This window comes from Rhinolophus sinicus, linkage group LG02 (genome assembly GCF_036562045.2).
Source record: "Rhinolophus sinicus isolate RSC01 linkage group LG02, ASM3656204v1, whole genome shotgun sequence".
NCBI lineage: Eukaryota > Metazoa > Chordata > Mammalia > Chiroptera > Rhinolophidae > Rhinolophus > Rhinolophus sinicus.
The window spans coordinates 187,224,565-187,248,598 of record NC_133752.1 but is presented as its reverse complement, the minus strand read 5'-3'; the positions used below and the strand labels follow the sequence as shown (position 1 = coordinate 187,248,598).

The window sequence follows — 24,034 nt, the reverse complement described above, 5'->3', positions numbered from 1 at the left end:
CCCCTCCGCCCCCTGGGTGCCTCCGCGGGAACCCCTCGCCGCTCTGCGCGCGCGCTTTCTCAGGGGTCTCCCCGCCTCCTTTTCTCCGCCGTCCAATCAGGTCCGGCGAGGGGCACCGAGCCCCGGGAACACGGAGGCTGCGGTCGTTGCACAAACCCCGGCGGCCACCTGAAGCCGTCGTTCCGCTACCCTAACGGTCGCTCGGAATTGAGAACCTTCGCCCTAGGGAAGGTGTGTCGGTCGCCAGTTTCCCCTGCTCTTTCTTCTTCCTGGGGTCTCAACCTTCTTTCCTTACCTGCTTCCTCTCCGGGGGAGTGACGAGCTGGGCCTTCTCTCAGCCCTTCACTTTGGGACTCTGCACGCTTTTCCTGGGCAGTTGACAGGGATGACGAGACAGATTGCTCATTTATGATTCTGTTTGTTGTAAGAGCATCCCTGCCCTTGAATTGAGCCTTTTGAGAGTAAGTACCCGCCTCTGATTTGTCTTTGTCACCCCGCGCTTACTGCAATGCCGAGGGCTCGCCAAGGCACTCGAAATTTGCTCCAGAGAATGGGTGTTTAGCAGTGAAAAGAGAAGTGAATTGGAAATTAGCAAAACCTGGCTTTAGGCCGCTCCGCCACCGGCCACCTACTACTGACTCGCACAGTGCTGAAGGTCTCGTCTTGGCAGAGGCCCTGCTTACTGTCCTACAAGGTGTTGAGGAGAGTGTAGTGGCAGGTAAGAGGATACTGCCTGGACCTAAGCTCCGTGTGACGTGAAGCATTTCTGCGCGTCAAAGTCAGGGTTGTATTATAATAACCCACCTCACAGGTTGTGGCGAAGACTAAACGAGATAGGTTGTGCAAAGGCTGCTGAACCAGATAAATGGTATCTATTAACTTGTTTGCCTCTCTTTCCACACCTGTAAAATGAAGATGACAGTAAATCATGGGTTTATTGAGAGAATCAAGAGATACTGGATGTGAAAGAGCTTCATAAACTGTGAGGCTTTATAAACTCCTGCACAAGCGGGAGGTCTTCTTTCACAGTCTGGTTAGCAAGACAAAACACTTGAAGCAACCAGTAAATAACCTAACAAAATGTTTTTTCAAGTGCAAAATAATCAGGTCGTGCAACTGAATAAATATTGACAAGGCTCGGAAAAGTACAAGCTCACCAAGGAAAGCATTCTGGAGGATGCTGACTTTTATTCTTAAATGGCGTGGACTAAATGTAGTTTGTGGTTTCAGTCTAATCATTGATTTATCAAAGCAGCAAATAAAATCTGCTTAGATCATTGTGCAGAGACTATCAAGATATTTTAGTTTTCCAGAACTAAAGAGGACATTAAATAATAATGTCGCTTTACAATCTGATTTGGATGAGGAGGAGGGTCTATGAATTCTTTTTACCCAGCATGTGAAGAGGTGGATACCTACTCTATTTTCTTGTTATCACCTAAACCTCTGTCCTTAATATGTGATCTTTCCAGGGTGAACAGTAGGCAAAAATTACGAAGCGCACAGTCTCATTGTTTCTTCTTTCCCTTGCACTTCTTTCTCTCTGCAAAAGAATTTAAACACTATTAAAGTATGAATGGCTGATTAAACTGTAGCCACTCCTTGGAGATTTTGCATTTTTACGGTTATTAAAGCCATAATCCACAGCAGTGGTTGAAACCATCTCATAAACCAATTGAGATATAGGGGAGCTTTGGTTTGGAGGTTGTGAGTTCACCAGAACCTTCTGAAACTGCAAGTATCGGTAGTCATGTATTTCTTGTAAGTCTGACACTAGTCATTTCATGTTGCCTCTGTTTTCTTACCTATAAAAATGAATAGCACCACTCATTGCCCATCCACTCTTAGATCTAAAATGAAAATAAATGCTATGATGTTGATGGAGTGGCTTCTACAGAGGGATGCTGTATTTGGGGTACCTGGGTGCAGCAGAAGGAGCTTTAAGGAAATGAGGGCCTATTCATTTTATGGATTAAATCCACTCAGCTCTTGATTCCTGGTCTGAAATCCCATTCTTAGATTATTAAAATGAAACTTTATTTCTGGACGTTATTTTTGAAAGATTGTATAATGTCTTAGAATAATGATAGTCCCAATAGTCCTGCAGACAATAACTTTCTTTTAATGGAACAAATTCTTAATACAGCCTATATCAATTATCCAGTCTCTTAAATGGCTGAGTTTTCCTCTAGTTGATTACACAGAGCCTTTTGCATTATTGAAAAACTAGAGCAATTAGATGTGACATTGCATACTTAACAAGGTGGGGTAGTTCAAAAAAGTAAGGAGCAGAAAGAAGCAAGCTGGAAACCAGAAACATGAAAACAAGAAATACATTATTTATAGTGTACATTGAAATTGAAAGGGAAGCCAATCCAATCTTTGTCCATCACATAAATCTACCTCTTAGCATATGCGCAGTAACAGTTTTCATTGTTGAATTGTCAGCCACTCTTCTCCATGTTTCTACGTGAACTCATTTAAATGACAAATCATTTGGTGTAGTGTCCACACATTTTCCTATTTCACCATGTTTTTGTGAACTGTGCTGGCATTTTTAAATGAGCTGGACAGTTAACAGCTTTCTATAGATTACCACCCAATGTCAATTGTTTTGTTTTTCTATTCTCACTTTCTTACTACTCTTGGACTTTCCTGGCACAATTACCCGGAGTATTCTTGGTTTTCCTTTCTCTGCCCTAATAGCCTTCTTAATCTTTTCTGTGACGTAATAATAATAATAATAACTAAGATTTATTTGATACAAGTTTTTAGTATGTGTCATCTCATTTCTCCCAACAATCCAATGAGGCAAGTACTGTTATCCCCATATTCATATAAGGAAACTGACTCATGGAGAAGTTAGATAATTTACCCAAGGGCCCACAGTGAAGAGCAGAGCCAGGAATCAAACCATTTTTTTTCTGACTCTGGGGCCTAAGTTCTTAACCACTATATTCTGAGAAGGAGAACAGATGTCCCTGATACCAAGTAGCTAGCCTGGTGCTGTCAGCTAGGTCTTGGTGTTGTTAGGAGTGGGCGGGCACAGCTAGGCCTTGTTGTCTCCCGTTGAACAAAAACAGTTTCGGAGAACATCAGCATCAGAAAAGGTCACTCCATAACTATGATGGATCAGGACAAACCTAAGACTACTCCATAATTATGTCCAAACACAGGCAAAAACAGAAACCTTATCCAAGCCTCCAAATGGAATACACAAACTGAAAATATCAAACGAATATGAGTGGCTGTTATTTCTTTACCAATTATAGCTTTAGCCTCATTCTAGGCTTCCATTTTGCTACATAAGATTTATTGAGCTACCCAGTCCTATAGTTACCCCTGCTTCCTGACAGCATCTAATTTAGAGCAAAGTCCCCTAACACAAACCCAAATCTTAATATAAATCTTCTCTAACACCCTCTTACTGCGATCCCTCACGGTTCCCCATAGTGTGTGTTCCCCCTTGCTGCAACATGTAATAAACTCAACTTGTTCAACCACAGGTGTGTTCCTGGCTAGAGAGCATTGTCATTTTGGACTGTCCTGTACTATGCATGTCTGTGACGTGAAAAGCATACCACTATGGCATTTCTTGCCAGGTAAAGAAACAGAACTGCCCACCCATCTCCAATCTTAGGACTGTCACACTGAAGCTAGCGGGTTTCCTTCCTTTTTGTAGATTCTGTATTGAATGTCTGCTAAATACAACCTTATCAAAAGATAGTGAAAAGAAACAAATGATGCTGAATAATTTGACATAATTTTGCAAGGAAAAAAAATAACTTCAACCTGTTAACTCATACCTTGTACCACATGCAAACTAACTCAAGATGGATCATAAATCTAAATGTAAAATTATAAAGCGTTTAGAAGAAAACATAGGAGAAATATCTTTGTGGTCTTGGGTGAAGCAAAAAATTTCTTAGATACAATACCTAAAGCACAATCCATTAAAGAAAAAAATGTTTTAATTTATAAAAACTTCTGCTCTTTGGATGACACTGTTAAAAAATAAACAAAAGGATAATCAACACACTAGGAGAAAATATTTGTAAAACATGTATCTGATATGTGACTCCAGAATATATGAAGAACTACAACTCAATAAGAAGACAAATAGACCAATTTTTTAAGACATCAGCATAATTGAATGATCACCATAGAAGATATTTGGATGGCACAAGAAATGATGCTCAACATCACTAGTCATTAGGGAAATGCAAATCAGAACCACAATGAAATATCACTACTTGGTTAAAATAAAAATAATTCCAAATGCAGTTGAGGATGTGGAGCAACTAGAACTCCCAGACCTTGATGCAAATATGGAATGGCAGAAACACTTGGGAAAACAATTTGGCAGTTTCTTATAAAATTAAACATATACTTACCATATGACCCAGCGATCCAATTTCTAGGTATTTAGCCAAGAGAAATGAAAACATTTTTCACACAAAAACCTGGACACAAATTTTATAATAGCCAAAAACTGGAAACAGTCTAAATGCCCTTCAATTGTTAAATGGATAAGCAAATGGTGGTACACATATACAATGGAATCAAATCACAAATAAAAGGAATGAACTAGTGATACAACAACATGAATGAATCTCAAATGTATTATTGTAAGTAGAAGATGCAAACTCAGGAATCTATGTACTGATGCTTTCATTTATGTGACATTCTGGAAAAGCCAAAATTGTAGAGAAAGGAAACAAATCAGTGCTGCCTGGGTGTTGGGAGGGATTAACTACAAAGGGGCTTGAGGGAATTTGGGGCGGGGGGTTTGATGGGTGTGTTTTATATCTTAAGTGTGATGTGTGTTACACAATGTATGCATCTTCCAAAATTCAGAACTATGCACTAAAAAGCAATTTTACTGTATGTAAATTATATCCATAAGTCTGACAAAAAAGATGTTGAAATGCAAAAAATGTTGGGATGAAATAGGGCCAACATGAAGACAAATGAAGTAGCTCACCTGATAGTAAATTCTAAATATAAAAAAAGATAAATTATTAGTGGATAATTCATGTTATGAAAGAACTTGTCCTTGTAGAGTAACAGAGTTCATAGTACACTGAAATTTTTATTTACGAAGCGGTGCCACTTGGTTTGGAGTGGAGTGACAAAACTGAAGTTGAAAGTCACTGCCAATTGATGATCAATCGCAGATGAAGGTAAAGCATCTCAAACTGTCAAAACTATGGGAAGATACAATTGGATTTCAAGAACTGATTTACAGTTTTTCAGGAACTTGTTTATTGTACAAATATGGTTCCTGATGCTGTACTGTAGAGGTAAGGAGCATTTGAAAGCAGAAAGTAGCCAACAGTGGTCAAGTGTGGTGAGCAATTCGGCAAAAACATAAAATCAAATTGAGCATCTTCAAACTCAAGTTGTGTTACTGAAATTACCATGAAGTGCTGACCTGTAGGAGCATATATGGCTGCTCTCCTTTAAACTAAGGGAAGGGAATGAAGATGTGAGCGAATAAACTAGAATGATTTAAAATGTGCGAAAACATTTTGTCACCTCTACTTTGTTATTTAGAGATCTAGCAGAGATACAGGTGGATTAATTTGAGATTAATTTCACAGTTCATGCTATTAGAAGTTCAGCTATTAGAAGTCACCAATAATCTCTGCTACAGGGGACGAAATTCTCTCTGGCTATTGGAAACAAACATTCATCCTGGGCCTCACCCTCCAGTACTCAGAAGGCCTGCTTCTGATGGACTTCCTAATTTCCCATTTCTCCGATAGCAGTATTGGCCAGAGTCTTCATTCTGTTGAAGTGTTCCAGGCTCCCTCTAAGAGACCCTTAGAGAAGACTGCATCGTACCTGGAAACCTTCCATTTTCACTTACAGAATTCAGTCTCACAGTTTCCTGGGTGGGTATAAAACTTCATCAGACTGCCATAGAGCTGTTCTTTGCTGAAAGGGTCTCAATGAGCCAGCTTGGTTTACCTACCAACTCTTCCAGCATCGGTAGCTACTGTTGTCTTTATTCTCCTGGAGTTTCTTGACTTTGGTACTCTGCCAAGGTAGCTTTTTCATAAAGAAATAAAACTTTTGGGTCAGGCGTTTCATGTATGTTTTGGGGGCCTAACCAGTTGCACTTTTGGATCTTTCACAAAGTCATCTTTAATTTGTGTATTCCTAGTCAGGAGCTCTGTATCATCAGACTTCCGTAGTATCTCTTCCTATCTTCCTCCTCCTGGTCGAGCACAGTGAGTTGGAAAGAAGAAACTCCATCTGACTTACCCCATTGTTTAGCCCTGAGTTCAAGTTCGTGTTGGGCATTCGTCAGTTGCAAAATTCTCTCCAAGTCTCCTGGACCTGGACCTGGGATGGAGAGTCTGTAATTGAAGATTGTTTCCTATTCCTTCTGTGAATTGCTAAATTTGCTCTCCTTTTCTTCTTTCAGCCATTGAAGGTTTGTCTGACTTATCTCTCCCCATGACTTAGAATTTTGTCAAGCCCAGTGTAGCCTGCATCTTTGCATTCCCGTCCCTAACCCCTCCCTGGTTAGAAGAGACAGTGCAGGCTACATTGTGTACAATAAAGGTGATATTCTCTTGTCCCAATAGTTCAACGATAAAAGATAAAAGGTAGACAATTAATCAATTTTAATAAAATTCGTGGTTGAGTTAAAATAATATGGGTGCTTTACTAGAATACTGCTATATTGCAATCTTAGTGAGGACCATTTTACGATAGTAAATTGGTTTATTGAAAAGGGTCATTTTGTAAGAAAGAGAAACCCACTTGAGCTAGTCAAAAAGAGGGTGGAATTGAAAAGATGATTGTGTAGCTATCTAATGGAAGGCAAGGACACTAACGCAGCCAGACCTCTTGAGTTGCTGTAACCATGAAGTGGTAGACACTGATCATGGAAGCTCCCTCTGCTTTTCTCACTCTCACCCCTAGCTTCTCTTGAGAATTCTCTCATTCCCACTTTCATTGTCTTTCCTTATTCCTAACCAAATCAGCTTCAAACAGGCTTTTCTACTAGAATCACTGATACCCACGTCTATATGCCTAGGGGAAATAACCTAAGTACCCCAGTTTGAATCTGGTTTCTACCCTCTAGAGAAGTAGAACTAAATACCCTATAGCCTGATTCTGCTACATGCCCTGCTCTTCCTATGGACTGTTTGGCTTTGCCTGGTTTCTCTCAGTCATCTCCCTCATTGCATGAAGGAACTGTAACCTTTGTTTCTTATAGTCAGGAGAGTCTAACAGAAACACTGGGCATTTGTTATGCGCAGCCATATGTCTAGCACTAGAAGATGGATAACATAAATCTTATCCTTAAGGAGTTTACACTTTTGATAAAGGCAAGACATATGCACATTAAGCATTTATAAATCAGTAAGTGATAATGCAAAAAATGCCCAAATGAGTGGTCAGTAAAAGAGGACTGAATGAGTGCAGGAAAGATAGGTATGGATGTGAGCTGCAGAGAACTTCTGGGACAGAGCAGGGAAGAAGTGATCTTTATTTAATAAGTATTAAGTGCCTGCTTTAATAAGGACTTGAGCTGAATACTTATAAGTAAGCAGAGTGGAATGATGATTATTTTCCACCCACATCCAGTATAGACGTGAGATCCAAGAAGGGGACTAGTAATAAACCTAAACTACTTCACCTTGGGGCAGAGCACCCCAAATAGTAGCAGAGCTCAACTAGCATAAGCGTTTTCAATGGTAAAGAGTTACATGGGGATTGGTGAAGATAGGCAAGGTGGAGCTTTAAAAAAATAAAGTAGAGCAGCCCAAAATTGAACCATAGGGTCTTTATTGTAATCTACAGTAGGCGAGTATGTTTACCATGAGATGAGAGACTTACTGAGTTAATGTTTTCCACATGACCCCAAATCACAGCATAGTTTGTCTGGGATTTGTGTGAACTACAGAAAGAGAGCCTCTCAGCTGGACCTGTGCTTGGGAGCAATTGCCCACCGATGGTTTTGACTGCTGGTGCATTCTGAGGGGTGTGGTTTCTCTTTTATAGGTGAAGAAAACGCATGAGGCTGTCTAACATCTTAAGGCCTCTGTAACCAGGGTGCATGGATTTCTCCTAAGTGAAACACTGCTATCAAACAGTATGCAGAGGGAAATATTCTAGGAGGGGAAAACCTGCTTTAGGGCACCTTTTGAAATCTGCCCTTTGTACTCACATTGAATGTGAGGGAAATAGCCACAAATCCTTCACCAAAGTGTGGAGGAACTAATACCAGTCTTTTCCTAGATGTAAAATTGCTGCACTAAAATTTATCAGTGACTGCTTGACCTACTTTCCTTCCTTGCTTTTAGGGCACATTCTTACATGGGGTCTAATTTATTTGCCAAGAGATTAATTAGCTTTTCAGAGCCTCTGTGCTAGTTAATAGTCCCAAAATAGACTACTAGTCCCACTGCCCATTGCTTCTTAGGAGGACAGATTAGAGGAGTGACAAAATTTGAGCAAGATCTATTTATGAGTGCCTTTATGCTTGTGAAAGCTGTGACCTACGACCCCCTTGACTCAGTCTCTGGCAGCTTGCCTTAACTAGGCCCCTCCCCCTTCCCCCGCAAGCTTCCCGGAGCCTTGAATAGATTAGGCCTGAGTTTCAAGGTGATGTGACTAGGCAATATGATGTGGTGAGTCAAAGTCCAGATGCTGTCACCAGACTTGAGTTTTAATCATGATTCTATTACTTTGGTCAGATTGCTTGTCTGGGCTTCTTTTCCCTGCTCTCTAAGATGCGGACTCCTAATAGTCCTCATCTCCTACGGCTGTGGTGATGACCAAGTAACACAATGTACTCAACTGCTCACTCACAGAGTAAGTGCTCGGTACATGGTAGCGGTTTGCATTGTGATCTGCAGTTAAAGGCACAACATCTCCCTTCAAGCTCTTGAGGCCTGGGAGTAAATTGGACCTGCTGGGGCTGGCAGCTTCACAGGGGCTGAAGAACGTGGATGTCTTTCATCAAATTGTTGATCAGTGTAACAGAATCTAAATTTTGTACATTATACACAAAAATGTAAAACATATAGCACTCTATTTCCTATAACTTGCCTTGATGCTTCCATTCCCTTTGATGGCAGGGGAAGAATCATGAATTTGCAGTTAGGAAGGGTAACTCAGTCTCTTCCATTACAAAGTCTTTTTAGAGTCAGCTTAGTCTCTTCTCTTTGGGGATAAAATGCTTCGTCTTTCAGGGTGGTCTTACCCACATTTTCCCTTCCAAGCTGCTGTTGTTATACATGACCTCATGGCAATGTAGAAGAGGTGGCTTCTCCAGGTCCATTAAACCTTCACTGGTGTTTCAGGTTCTATCTGAATCTCATTTTCTAGTGCCTTCTCATCCTGACTTCGAAACAGGCTCAAGCTTCAGAAATCTTTTTTTTTTTTTTTTTTAAAGATTTTATTGGGGAAGGGGAACAGGACTTTATTGGGGAACAGTGTGTACTTCCAGGCCTTTTTTCCAAGTCAAGTTGTTGTCCTTTCAATCTTAGTTGTGGAGGGTGCCGTTCAGCTTCAAGTTGTTGTCCTTTCAGTTTTAGTTGTGGAGGGCGCAGCTCAGCTCCAGGTCCAGTTGCCGTTTTCTAGTTGCAGGGGGCACAGCCCACCATCCCTTGTTGGAGTCGAACAGGCAACCTTGTGGTTGAGAGCCCACTGGCCCATGTGGGAATCAAACTAGCAGCCTTCGGAGTTAGGAGCATGGAGCTCTAACCACCTGAGCCACCGGGCCGGCCAGAAATCTTAATTGAAAGTGACTCCCTGGATTGAGTAACTTCAGTTACTCATGGATTTAAATATAATGTATGTGCTGATTATTCCTAAATTTATATCTTTAGTCCAGACCTCTTCCTTGAATTCCAGACTTGTATGTATAATCAGTTGTCTACTGGAAGTTTCCACTAAAATGTGTAACAGACATTTCAAACTTGATGTCTAAAATCTAAGTCCTGATCTTGCCCCTCAAATCTCATCCTCCAGAAGTCTTTTCCAAGTTAGTTGGTGACAACTGCATCCTTCTTGTTGCTCAGTTCAGAAAACTTGGAGTTATCATGAGCTTGTACTTTTGCTCATATGCCACATCCAATCTCTGGGGAAATAGTTACTTCTACTTCAAAATATGTTCTGAATCCAATCATTTCTCATCACTTGCACTGCTATCAATGTGGTCCAGGCCTCCATCACTTCTCACCTGAATTACTGCAATAGCCTCTTAACCTGTCTCCTTACTCTCACCCTTGCACCCTTATAGTCAGTTCTCAACAAAGTATTCTGAGTGATCCTTTTAAAACTTAAATCAGTCAACTCCTCTGCGTAAAATGTTCCAATGGCGTCCCATCTTACTTAGAGTAAAAGCCAAAATCTTGTCACTTCATACAAGGGCCTGTGGGAACTGTACTCCTTCCGCCTTCCCTGTACCTTGACTTCATCTTCTGTTCTGGCCCACTGCTTTTCTTCAAACATGCCAAGTATTCTCCTGCAGGGCCTTCATACTTGCTATGCCCTCTCCTAGAATACTTGGGATTTCTGGCTTGCCAGCTCACTTCCTTTAGGTCTGCTCAAATGTCACTTTATTAGGAGGTCTTTTTTGACAAATCTATTTGGTACTGCAAAACATAGAAGTTGCTCTCCTTTACCCTCCTTAAGAATATATAGCGAATAGGTTTTTTAAATAAAATACAATTTTTAAAAAACATCCTTACAATGATACCTTAAGAAACTGATGAAAAGGGACAATAAAATTCCTCTGCGGACAAAGAAACTCAACAGCAAAATGTTGACCCAAAGCAGAAGAAAATGATTACCCAACATTGCAACATGAACTTTCAGAAACCCAATGCTTCAATTCAATCTAGGAAAAACGCAGAGCAGATATAAAAGAGCTCAGGAAAGAAATGGCCAGATAATATGAGGTGATCGCTAGATGATAGAAGTGGGTGAAGCATTCAGTGATAGATATCAAAGAAGAAACGGGGGAAAAACAAAACAATTTTAAAAAATAAAGACTAAATTATAAGAAGCACAAAGAAAACTAAACATGACTGAAAGCACAGTTAGGGGCATAGAGATTAGAAATGAGAAAAGCAAAGATGAAACAAAAATATATAAAAAGAATTATAGATGAAATGTCAGATAATGGAAGGTAAGCAAAATACTTATTTGAAGTTCGCTAAGAAGAAAAGCAAAACAGTGGAACATACAAATATTTATAAGCAGAAATTTTAAGCATATTTTTCCTGAAAAACAAAAGTCTGCATTTGACTGGTACATGATAATCTAGGGGGAAATTTGCTCAATAATGGCCAACACAATATCCTACTGAAATCATTGGACTTTAAAAGATAAAGAATATAACTTCTAGAAGAAATCGTAAGAGAAAATCCTCATGACCTTGGGTTAGACAAAGTATTCTTAGGTACAACACCAAAATCACATTCCAGAAAAGACAAAATTGATAAACTAGACTTAATTAAAATTGAAAACGGTTATATTTCATAAAACACCACTAAGAAAATAAAAAGACAAACCACAGACAAAATATTTGCAAATCATATATCTGATAAAAGATTTGTTTCAGAATATAGAAAGGACCTAATAAGACAACCCAATTTAAAAGTGAACAAATTATTTTAGTAAACATTGCACCATAAAAGATCTATGAATGACTAATAAACACCTGAAAAGATGCTCACAATCTTTAGTCATTAGGGAAATGTAAATCAAAACCAAATGAGATGCCATTTTACATCCACTGAAATGACTATAATCAAAAGATAGGCTATCGCAAGTACTGGCGAGGATGTGGAGAAACTGGAACCCTCAGGCATTGCTGGTGGGAGTGTAAAGTGGTACAGCCACTTAGGAAAAACAATTTGGCGGTTTCTTAAAAAGGTAAACATAAACTTACCAGATGACCTAGAAATTCCACTCTTAGGTAGGGTTTCCGGGCAGGAATTCCCACCTGTTCTCAGGAATTTTTTTCACTTTCCCTTTCCCGAATCCCGAGATATAAACTGTTTTCTGTTCTCCAAGATGAATCGTTTCCACAAAGTGACTGCCAATACTACCAACCACCTGGGTTCAAGGAGCCGATTTTCCCAATTTCCTGACCAACTTTCCTTGGGATTCGGGAACGGGAAAGTGAAAAAAATTCACGAGGACGGGCAGGCATTACTGCCTGGAAACCCTACTCTTAGGTATGTGCCCAAGAGAAATAAAAGTACGTATCTACACAAAGACTTGTACGCAAGTGTTCATAATAGTATTATTCATAATAGCCTAAATGTAGAAACAACCAAAATGTCTGTCAACGGGTTAAGAGAGAAAATATAGTACATTTAATTCTCATTATTCATAGATTCCACATTTGCAAATTTGTCTACGTGCTAAAACTTATTTGTAACCCCAAAATCAAGATGATTTCCTGGTCATTCTCCAACACGCGCGTGTGCTGAAAAGCAGAAAATTTTGAGTCACCCAACGCACGTGTTCCCAGCTGAGGTCAAACAGGGCAACACTGCCTTCTTGTTTCAGCTCCCTTACTGTACACAAGTATCTTTTTTCAGTGTACTTAGTGTCTTGTTTTTCACATTTTGTGCTTTTTCTTGGTGATTTTGTTCAAAATAGCAGCCAAAGCTAGGGCTGAAGTGCTGTCCAGTGCTTCTTACTAAGCGTGAGAAGGTTGTGATGAGCCTCATGGAGAAAATAACCTGTGTTACGTAAGCTTCATTCAGGCCCTATTTATCATGCTGTTTGTCATGAATTCAATGTTAATAAATCAACAATATCTATTCAGTAAGGTGTCTTTAAACAGAAACACACACAAAATAAGGTTATGTATTGATTAGTTGATGAAAATGGTATTTTTCAGGAACCTGACTGTATTTCCCCTAGGGGCCATAATTCAGTATTTACTACTTCAGTGCTTGAAGTGACTTTATAGAACAAAACTACCTGGCATAACAAGAATAGACTGTATATCCATTCAGTGGAGTGCTGTTCAGTGGTAAAAAGGAACAAACTACTGATACTTGATACAACATACATTAACCTCAAAAACATTATACTATGTATGTAGAGAAATGAAAAATTGAGACTCAAAGGAACATGCCAATTCATAAATATAGAATTAGATAGTTTTATTATTGAGCAAACAAATACAACATACACGCAAATTACAAGTGGCTGCAAAACGAGTGGATTTTTAATTCTCTCTGGAATTAAAGCTACAGTTGTTACACATCATCCTGCTTTTAATAAACAGAAGCAGTGTTTCAATTTGCGTTAGTTACGTTGAGCTTACTCTGACATAGTCTTTTTCATAATTCTTTCTCCAATGTCCTAATTGTTAGACTTTATCAGGCTCACTCTGAGTGATATGCTCTTCTTTGTAATTCTTTATCAATACCTCCTGTTGCCTCTGTCAGTGCATCTAAGTACACATATTAGTCACATGCTTTATCATTCCTCAGTAATGTCTCCCACCTGTGAAAGAAGCCAGATGCAAAAGACTACATACTGTACGGTTTCATTTATCTGAAATTTCCAGAAAAGGCAAATCTTTCAAATTGAGATGAACATAAAATTGTATTAGTTTTAGGTGTACAAACCTAATGATTCAATATAAGTATATATTGTGAAATGATAACCACAATAAATTTATTTAATATCTCACCACACAGTTACATTTTTTTCTTATGATGAGAACTTTTAAGATCCACTCTCTCAGCAACTTTCTAATATACAACACAGTGTTGTTAACTACAGTCACCAGGGTGTACATTCCATCCCCAGGACTGATTTATCTTATACCTGGAAGTCTGAACCTTTGACCACCTTCTTCTACCCTCCCACCCGCTGCCTCTGGCAATCACCAATCTGTTCTCTATGAGCTCAGAGTTTTAGTTTTGGGTTGTTTGTTTGTTTGTTTGTTTTAGATTCCACTTATAAGTGAGCTCATAGAGTGTTTGCCTTTTCTTATCTGACTTATTCCACTTAGCATAATGCCTTCAAGGTCTATCCATGTTGTTGCAAATGGCAGAATTTCCTTTTTTATGGCTGACTAATATTCCAGTGTGTGTGTGTGTGTGTGTGTGTGTGTGTGTGTGTGTGTGTGTTTATTACCATATACATACCACATTGTATAAATGTATACATTTTTTTTATTCATTCATCTGTTGATGAACACTTAGGTTGTTTCCATGTCTTTGCTATTGTAAATAATGCTGCGGTGAACATGGGGGTGCAGATATCTTTTCAAGATAGTGATTTCATTTTTTTCAGATAAATATCCATAGTGGAATGGCTGGATCACGTGGTAATCTATTTGAAATTTTTTGAGAAGCCTCCATACTGTTTTTCATAGTGGCTGCAGCAATTTACCTTCCCACCAACAGTACACAAGGATTCCCTTTTCTCCCCATCCTCACCAACACTTGTTATCTCTTGTCTTTTTGATGACAGACATTCTAACAGGTGTGAGGTGACATCTCACTGTGGTTTTGATCTACATTTCCCTGACGATTCATGATGTTGAGCACCTTTCGTATACCTGTTGGACATTTGTATCTTTGGAAAAATCTCTATTCAGATTCTCTGCCCAATTTTTTATTGGATTGTTTGTTTTCTGTTGAGTTGTATGTGTTCTTTGTATATGTTGGATATTAACCCCCATCATATATATGATTTGCAAATATTTACTCCCACTTTGTAGGCTGCCTTTTCATTTTGTTGATGGTTATCTTTGCTGTACAGAAGCTTTTTAGTTTGATGTAGTTTCGCTTCTTTATTTTTATTTTCGTTGTCTTTATTTTTGGTGTCAAATCCAAAAAAATCATTGCCAAGACCAATGTCTAGGAGCTTATTGACTGTGTTTTTGTCTGGCAGTTTTATGGATTCAAGTCTTTCATTCAAGTTCTTTAATCCAATGGATTAAATTCTTTAATCCATTTTGAGTTAATTTTTGTGTGGTGTAAGATAGTGGTCCAGTTTCATTCTTTTGCATGTGGCTGTACAGTTTTTTCAACACCATATATTGAAGAAACTGTCCTTTCCTCATTGTATATTCTTGACCATAAATGCATGGGTTTATTTCTGGGGTCTCTGTTCTGTTCTATTGATTTATGTATCTGCTTTTATGACAGTACCATACTGTGTTGATTAATATAGCTTTGTAGTAAAGGTTGAAATCAAGAAATGTGATGCTTTGTTGTTTTTTTCTCGAGATTGCTTTGGCTATTCAAAATTTTCATATTGAGCCAGTCTTTCTCCCATCTCTTATGGTCTTCGGCAACGGATCTTGCAGAAGATAGTAATCAGTCCCATCAAGAAGTGAAGTCTAGTTTCCCTCCCTTTGAATCTGGGTGGGCTTTAGGGACTTTCTTGTAACTGATAGAATGAAACGGAAGCGATGCTTGGTGATTTCCAAGACTAGGTTAAAAGAAAGCTTGCAGCTTCTCTGTAGGTCTCTTGAAACACTCACTCCCTGTCTCTCTCTCAGGACACTCCCTCTGAGAATCCAGATACCAGACTGTGAGAAGCCAACCACATGGAGATGCTCTGCTTGACAGCCCCACCTGAGCCCAGCTTTCGAGTCATCCAAGCCCAGATGCCAAACTGAATAAAGAAAACTCCAGGCAATCCCAGCACCCAACTGTTTGAGTCACTCAAGAAGTTATAGACTTTTTCCCAGATGAGGCCCTAGACATCACAGACAACTCAGAGGTGAGTTGTCTGCACCTCCTGCAAATCCCGACATACAGAATCTGTGAGCATGTAAGATGGTTTTGCTTCCCACCACTAAGCTTGGGACAGCAGGGGCACGGCAGAAGTGATACTGTTCTTCTCATTTCAGTTATTTGGTGCATGATTTCAATCTATTTCATTACTTACGATGTTCATTTTGGTCACTTGTTTAAGGTAAGTATCTACTCTATGTTACTCTTTCCCTTTGCAACTAATAAGTATTTTGTGTAGAGGTATTTGTAAATATTTGTAAATGTTCCCATTCCTCATCAGACATTCAATTAACTTGTTTACTTAAATCAATACACACTCATGGATTTCTACTTTATTTAATAGGTTATACTCCCTTATTACCCTTATTTATCTTGATGCTCAAACTGGCCTAGATTTGGCTGGTGGGAGCCCCTTTTAAGTTGGCTTCCCTGTCCTTTTGACATCTCCCCATATCTCCTGAGCGGTTTTTAACTTTCTGGCACAAGTTGTTCCAACTTTATCTTGCATTTTCCCTGCCCCGGCCTTGAATTTCATCCAGGAGAGTCCTGGTACCTTTTAGTGGAAAACGGTATCTAGAAACCAAGATCTGTCTCTGGGAAGGCTCACTGCTATTCGGTTGTACAAATGCACATTTACCTCTATATCTATTTCTGTATGTCTATGTATTGACAACCATGACGTTCCCACTATACCTCTAATTCAGAACTAACGTCCCAGGGTTCGTTTTTGCTTTCTCTCTTTCTATATTTATTTGTCCTTTTTCTGACAGTGAGACACCTGGTTCCCATTATCTGTCATGTATTTACTTATTTGATTAATCGCATTCTATATAATCAATCACTCGTCACCAGCATGGCCCCATTTTTCATTTTGATGCCCTCCTCTCCCACTTGGGGTTCAGTACCACAGGAGCGGCCAGCCTCCTACACGGACATCCTCTTCCCTCCACTTGGGCTGTGAGATCCCTTGCAACTCCTACACCATGTGGACACCCTCCCCCAACCGTCTCCCCACCTGATGGGGAAGCCCACCTTGCCAGTTCCTCTTAATGGCCTTGGACATAATTGTCACAGAGGGAAGGAAAGGGGAAAGAATGCGGAGAAGAGGAAGAGAAAGAAGAAGCGGGAACTTACCTAACATTTTTTTAAGCTATTAAAATATGTTTTTTAAAAAAGTTTTAAAGTATAATACACAAAAGCAAACAAGTTTATCTTTAAAAAATCAAGTATCACATCCATAGTCTATCTCTGTTACAATTATGTCTTAAAGCAACATTATCTAGGAGCTGGTGACAAAACCTGGCATTTCAGTTTGCTTACTGTTCATAATACTAACAAATGAATATGTCTCAAATCACATTTTAGGCAGTTTAACTTAAAATGCATAGACATACACATTAAATTTGTTTTTAAAAACTTAATTAAAATCACAATTTCAAGAAAAATACAAAAAACTTTATAAACACATTAGGAGTCAAGTTCGGGTGAAAGAAATGGATTTTTTTTTCAAAAGTGTATTATCACTGAAACTATTTAAGTGGACAAAGTAATGAGATATTTTCCTCTCACTTTTTTTCCTGGATGAAAGACTGTCACTGTCTGTTACCTAAGAGTAGATACTGATTTGTTGATAGTGAGTAAACTTGATGTGTCAACATTACATATTGCATCTAAAGGCAGAGTTGGCAACTTATCCCAATGATTTATATATGTATTGGCCTGGATTTTTGTTTTTAATGTAGTTTCCATAAATAGTAACTTTTAGAGCCATGTGACCCCTTTGGCTAAAAACAAAACAAATCCGGTAGAGCTCAAAAAGAATTTACTTACTCCAAAGAAAAAGTTTATTAAAGCTGAAGAATAAATATTAACACTGGCTGATGAACTCAATACCTAGCAGTTACTGACAGCTTTTAAATGTATACTCCAAAATATAACCTCAAGAGGACCACATTTATTTTCCTATATATAGAACAATAATTTGTTGAAATTATAGCAATATGATTTTTTCAAAAGTGGGTTTGTTTAGGGAAATAGTAGTTACAGAAAAATAACTTGAAATACTTTGCCATGAAATTGCAGATTCTAACAGTAATTCATATCATCTTAGATTTTAAGCATGTGGTTTCATAAACAAATTCTATCAAAGAGCAATTCAATATAACTAATTAAAAGAATTGCTTTATGTTTCCATGAAAACCAAGTAAGTATCACATTTCAGTGGTTTACATTTACATTTTTGGAATCTGACCCGCCTGGAGGAGGTTGGCCAGGTTTTCACTGCTCAGAGCAGAGGCTTGGGCAGCAGGATGTTGAGATGGAGCGTTTGCCATCAAAAATTCATCAGACATTTTCCTAGCAAGAGCTTAACTCCTCTCACACTTGAGTGTGTGCTGGGCTTCCAAAGAGTAGGACATAAAGAGGGGAGGCAAAATGTTAGTTTATGGTGGACAAACATGGTATAATCAATGATAAATCATGTTGGTATCATGTACCCTGGATATGATGTGATGAAAATGACACTCCGATGATCTTCTAATAGCCCATAATCCCAGTCTGTACATGAGAAAAACACCAGACAAACCCCAGTGGAGGCATAGTCTACACAATACCAGTACGCCTGTAAATTGTCAAGGTCATCAAAAACAAGGAAAGTCCGAGAAACTGTCAGAACCTGGAAGCACCTAAGGATAAGATGTTAACAATATGGTGAACTGGGTGAGGTATACAAGAACATTCTTTGCTATCTTTGCAACTTTTCTGTAAAACTAAAACGGTTCTAAAATTAAATGTTTATGGGGGGAGTGTGAAATGATACAAGTACTAGAAAAAAAACCAAGGGTGAGTTTCTCTGTTGGGAGTAGGAGATATTTCCTAACTACGCCTCAAAACCAAGAAGCAATAGGGAAGAGATTGATAAATCTTGCACGATTTTTTAAAACTGGTGTATTCGTTTGCTAGGACTACCAAATTCTACTTGGTGGCTTAAACAACAGAAACTTCCTTTCTCACAATTCTGCAGGCTAACAGTCTGAGATCTGGATGTCAGCAGGGCTGGTTTCTTCTGAGGCCCCTCTCCTGGTTTGTAAATGGCCTTCTTCTCTTGGTCTTCACGTGGTCTTCCCTTGCATCTGTTCTAATTTCCTCTTGTTATAAGGACATCAATCATACTGAACTACGGCCCATCCATCTGAACTCATTTTACCTTAATTATCTCTTTAAGGGCCCTATCTCCAAACACAGTCACATTCTGAGGTCCTGGAGGTTAGGACTTTGACATAGGAACTGGGCGGGGTTGGTAATGACTCAGCCCATAATAACTTACATGGCAAAAAAAATAATTGAAAACACAAATGACAAACTGGAAAATTTTTACAACTTATATCACAAGGGTTAATATCCTTAATATACAAAGAATTTCTAAAAATAGAAAATATAAAAACCAAGAATCATAGAAAAATGAACAAAAGATATTGAGTAGGTAGTTCACAGAAAAAGAAATACAAAGGCATTGGAAAATATCTGACCCTGGCTCATAATCAAACCTCAGTTTTCAGCTATCAGATTGGCAAAAACCCAAGAGTTTGACAAATAGACTATGTTACTAAATTGTTTCACTGGCAGTTCCATACCTTGCTGATAGCAATGCAAAAATGGCACAAACCTCATGGTGAAGAATTTAGCAATATCTAGCAAAATTACATAAGGAAATGCTCTTTGACCCAGACATCCAACTTCTAGGAATTTATCCCAGGATTCACTGGCAAAAATATGAAAAGATATATGCACAAGACTGTACATTGTAGCATATTTGTAGTAGGAAAAGACTGGAAACAACCCAAACATTCACCAATACGAGACTGGTTGAGTAAATGTTAGTACATGCACACAATAGAATCATAGGCACCTGTGCAAAGGAATAAGGAGGGTTTCTGCGTACTACCATGGAGAAAGTTCTAGAATATACCATTAAGTAAAAGCAAGGTAGAGAAAGTGTTCACTTTAATATGTGACTATTAAGAGAGGAATAAGATTAAACATTTACCAAAGACTGCTAGAGTCCTGTGAAAAGGACTCAGGAGCCAGATTGAAGAGGCTTCCACTGACCAAAGATGGGACCATTTGAGTGTCAATAAAGATGAAAACTGCAGTGGAGTGAAACACATCAAATATCATTAAACCCATGAGTTTATGATTGTTATCCAAATCTAAAAACTCATGGTCATTTTTGGAGGTTGCTAGAGAGCCAATTAATCTTTCTGAAAATTAGTAAATAAAGGGAAAGAATCAAGTTTTTGACCCACCTTTGTTATACAAACTGTAGCTCAGGGCAACCAAATAGTTGATGAAAGAAAGCTTATCCTTATAGATGTATCCTGACTAATAAAAGAAGGTTTGATAAAATTAGAATATCGCCACTCTGTAAGCCATTAATAAAATAATGGATCTACCAACAATGATTATCAATGATTACTAAAATTGCAAAAAAAAGACAAGCAAGCGTCCTGGTGGAAGTATACACCTCCAACAAGGAAGGAGGGTTTTTGCCCCATAAACTGGAATCTGATCAAACCTCCAGGTCTTACCAGAGATTTCTAAGAACAAGCACAGAGAAACATGTTAAACAACAGCACATGGATGAAATCAACAAATCCAGACCCTGAGAAGTTCTGTAGGAAAAAGTTACCCATTCCATCAACAAATAAATTGCAAGGGAAAAAAGAAACCGAGGGCAGAACCTATTGATTAAAAGAGACTTAAGAGTCATATCAATTAAATGAAGTTAAGGACCTTGTTTGGGTCCCATTCTAAACAAACCACTGTTTAAAAAAATTGTAAAACACTAAGGGAAATTTGAACACTGACTGGATATTTAATAATACTAAGGAATTGGTATTACTTTTTCATTGTGATAGTGATATTGTGGCTGTGTTTTAAAAAAAAGTCTTTAATCTTTGCATAACATGTACATGTATCAAATCGTCACGTCATATACCCTAAACTCACACGTTATATAATTTTATCTCAATAAAGCTGTAAAAGAGTCCTTAGTATTTAATACCTTGTGTAATATTCAGGAATTAGATAATATATATCATCTCTGGGATTAGCCTAAAAGTAATCTGTGGGTTGGGGGGGGCGTGGATGTGGCTGTAGATGATGCAAGACTTGCCGTGGTTGATAATGGTTAAAGCTGAGTACATGGGGGGATTGGTTTTTCTATCCTCTCCACTTTTGTGTCTGTTTGAAATTTTTTATAACCAATTTTTTAAACTTAAGAACTTGAAGCCAACTTGAAGTGATTCTCACTGGCAAAGACAGACCATCAAAAAGATTATGTTCATAATCTCATATATATGTTCTTATATATAACCTGATTCCAATAAAAATATCAACCTTTTTGTAAAATCTCGGCAAGTTGAATCTGAAGCTAATATAAAAAAATAAACAAGCAGAAGTTGCCAAGAAAACTCTGAAAAAGAAAACAATGAGAGGAAACTAGTCCTATCAAATCGGAAACATGCTATGAAGTTGCAATAATTAAAACAGTGAACACTAATCAACAACAGGTCAATGGAATAAAATGGAAAATCCAGAAGATCCAAATATATATGGGAATTTTCTGTATTGATAAAGGCGGCATCCTCATTTGGTGGAGTAAAAATGCTTTTTTAAACAAATAGTGTTGTGACAACTTTTTAAAATAGTGCTCATTTTGGGGGAAAAGGATTCTTTCTTCACAAAGGTACTAAAGGAAAACATGGGTATGTTTTTTAATAGCCTTGGGTTATGACTCAAAATTAAAAAGATTGATAAATTTGGATATATAAAAATCTAGGGCCAGCCCAGTGGCTCAGGCAGTTGGAGCTCCGTGCTCCTAACTCCAAAGGCTGCCGGTTCGAGTCCCACATGAGCCAGTGGGCTCTCAACCACAAGGTTGCCGGTTCAACTCCTTGAGTCCCGCAAGGGATGGTGGGCTGCGCCCCCAGCAACTGGACCTGGAGCTGAGCTGCGCCCTCCACAACTAAGATTGAAAGGACAACAACTTGACTTGGAAAAAGTCCTGGAAGTACACACTGTTCCCCAATAAAGTCCTGTTCCCCTTCCCCAATAAAATCTTAAAAAAAAAACAAACCTAAAACCTCTTCAAGTAAAAGAAACCATACATAATCAAGGACAAACTGTAAATGGGGGAAAATATTTGCAGCCCATATTACAGACAGAAAGGGTTAAACACTTTCCTAACCACCTTACTATGTAAGAAGCTGCTAGAAATTAAGATGAAATGAAACAACAGCATAAAAGAAAAATGGGCAAAGTATAAGAACAGAGTTCCAAAAGAAAGAGAGACAGGGAAAGAAAGGAAGACAAATGCTTCTTCAGGCGTTTGAAAAGATGTTGACTTTCACTCCTCATTCATATTGAGAGAAATGCAAATGTAAACTCTACTGAGATACTTTCTCCTCTATCAGATTGGCAAAGATCCAGTTGTTCAGTAACACCTCTTGGAGAAGCTGGTGGAAATATATAGTGTTTTGCCTTGATGGGATGCCAAATGATAAACTCTTCCAGGGGACACTTTGGCAATATCGATATAATTATACACATTTACCCTTTGACTCAGCAATCACACTTTTGGGAATTTATCCTGAACATCCACTTGCAAATGGATGAAATGAGAAATGATGAATGTATGTTATTCATTACAGCATATTTCAATAGGGAAATGATTTAATAAACTATGGTACATACACACAATGGAATACTCCATACTTATTTAGACAAACAAACAAAAAATGAGCAAACTCCATGAACTCATTTGGAAAGCTCTCCAAGGTATATTGTTGGGTTTTTTTTTGTTGTTTTGTTTTATTAGATATAATGTTGACTTTAGACTTACACAGTTAGTCAGTTATATAGCATTTAGCTTTCTTTAGAGTTCTTGACTAATCTAGCACAGTACATCAAATCTGCTGCTATCAGGTGAATTGCATAAGGAAAGAAGAAAAAAATTAGGAAATCACTGAATTACAGTTAAGGCAAAAAACAAGAAGAGCAATGAGACAGAAATCATAAAGCTCTAACAAGCTGATGTGAGGTGATAGCACCATCTGCTCACTGGAGTTTTTATATCATCCATATAGTTGGGTTTCTTTTTGCCTTGTTGTTAACAGCATGTACTGCTAGATGATATTCACAGAAGCATAAATTTAGTAAGATTTTCTGCATTTTTTTTTCTAGGCAAAACTGGATGTCACCAGTCATTGACTCAGAATTAAATCTTTCTTGCTCATTCAAGAGTGAGCAAGAATATCTAAGTTCAGGGCCAGCCCGGTGGCTCAGGCGGTTAGAGCTCCATGCTCCTAACTCCGAAGGCTGCCGGTTCGATTCCCACATGGCCCAGTGGGCTCTCAACCACAAGGTTGCCGGTTTGACTCCCGCAAGGGATGGTGGGCTGCGCCCCCTGCAACTAGCAACGGCAACTGGACCTGGAACTGAGCTGCACCCTCCACAACTAAGACTGAAAGGACAACAACTGGAAGCTGAACAGCACTCTCCACAACTAAGATTGGAAGGACAACAAAAGAACTTGACTTGGAAAATAAAAGTCCTGGAAGTACACGCTGTTCTCCAATAAAGTCCTGTTCCCCTTCCCCAATAAAATCTTTTTAAAAAAAAAAAAAAAAGAATAAGTTCATAGAGATTCTTTTCAAGTTCTCACACATGAACACATGATTCAGATTCTTTTTTTATTAGCTAATTGGTTGATTTATGTAAACATCTTTCTTGAGGGGGTTTTTGTCTTTGACATGAGACAATCTTCTGGATGTTATTTTTGTTTCATGAGGTCAGCTTTGAAGGTCAACTTCAAGTCCGAACTGCTTCCATTTATTAGTAAGTGTGCTCATTATTGATTTCTACATGTGACCTTTGCTTGCTGTTGTTCCGTGTCCCTTTCCTTGCTCTTGGACAATGTTTCTCACACTCAACAGTATAGGGAAATGTGGCAGGTGCCTGGCCCATGGGGGCCACCATTGCCATTGCTCCATTTAAAAGCAGGCAGCTCATAGGGGATGGCCGGTTAGCTTATTGGTTAGAGCGTGGTGCTGGTAGCACCAAGGTTGCCGGTTCGATCCCCTCATGGGCCACTGTGAGCTGCGCCCTCCTTAGAACAAACAAACAAACAAAAAACAGGCAGCTCATCCCTCACCAGGGCAAGATTGGCCACATGGACCACCGCCAAGGCTCCCGAGGTATGTACACTGCCATTCCCAGTTGAG

The 24,034-nt window shown here is 38.7% G+C and overlaps 1 long non-coding RNA gene across 2 annotated transcripts; it reads left to right on the top strand.

Moving 5' to 3' along the window:
* Positions 1–3: 3 nt before the first annotated feature.
* On the top strand, positions 4–23,403 carry LOC141570159 (uncharacterized). Of its 2 annotated transcripts, none has more exons than XR_012494092.1 (3): positions 4–231; positions 15,515–15,738; positions 22,995–23,403. It is a non-coding gene; the product is annotated as an uncharacterized LOC141570159 (long non-coding RNA). The 2 variants fall into 2 exon arrangements; XR_012494091.1 differs by having other exon boundaries at positions 4–718.
* Positions 23,404–24,034: the final 631 nt, after the last annotated feature.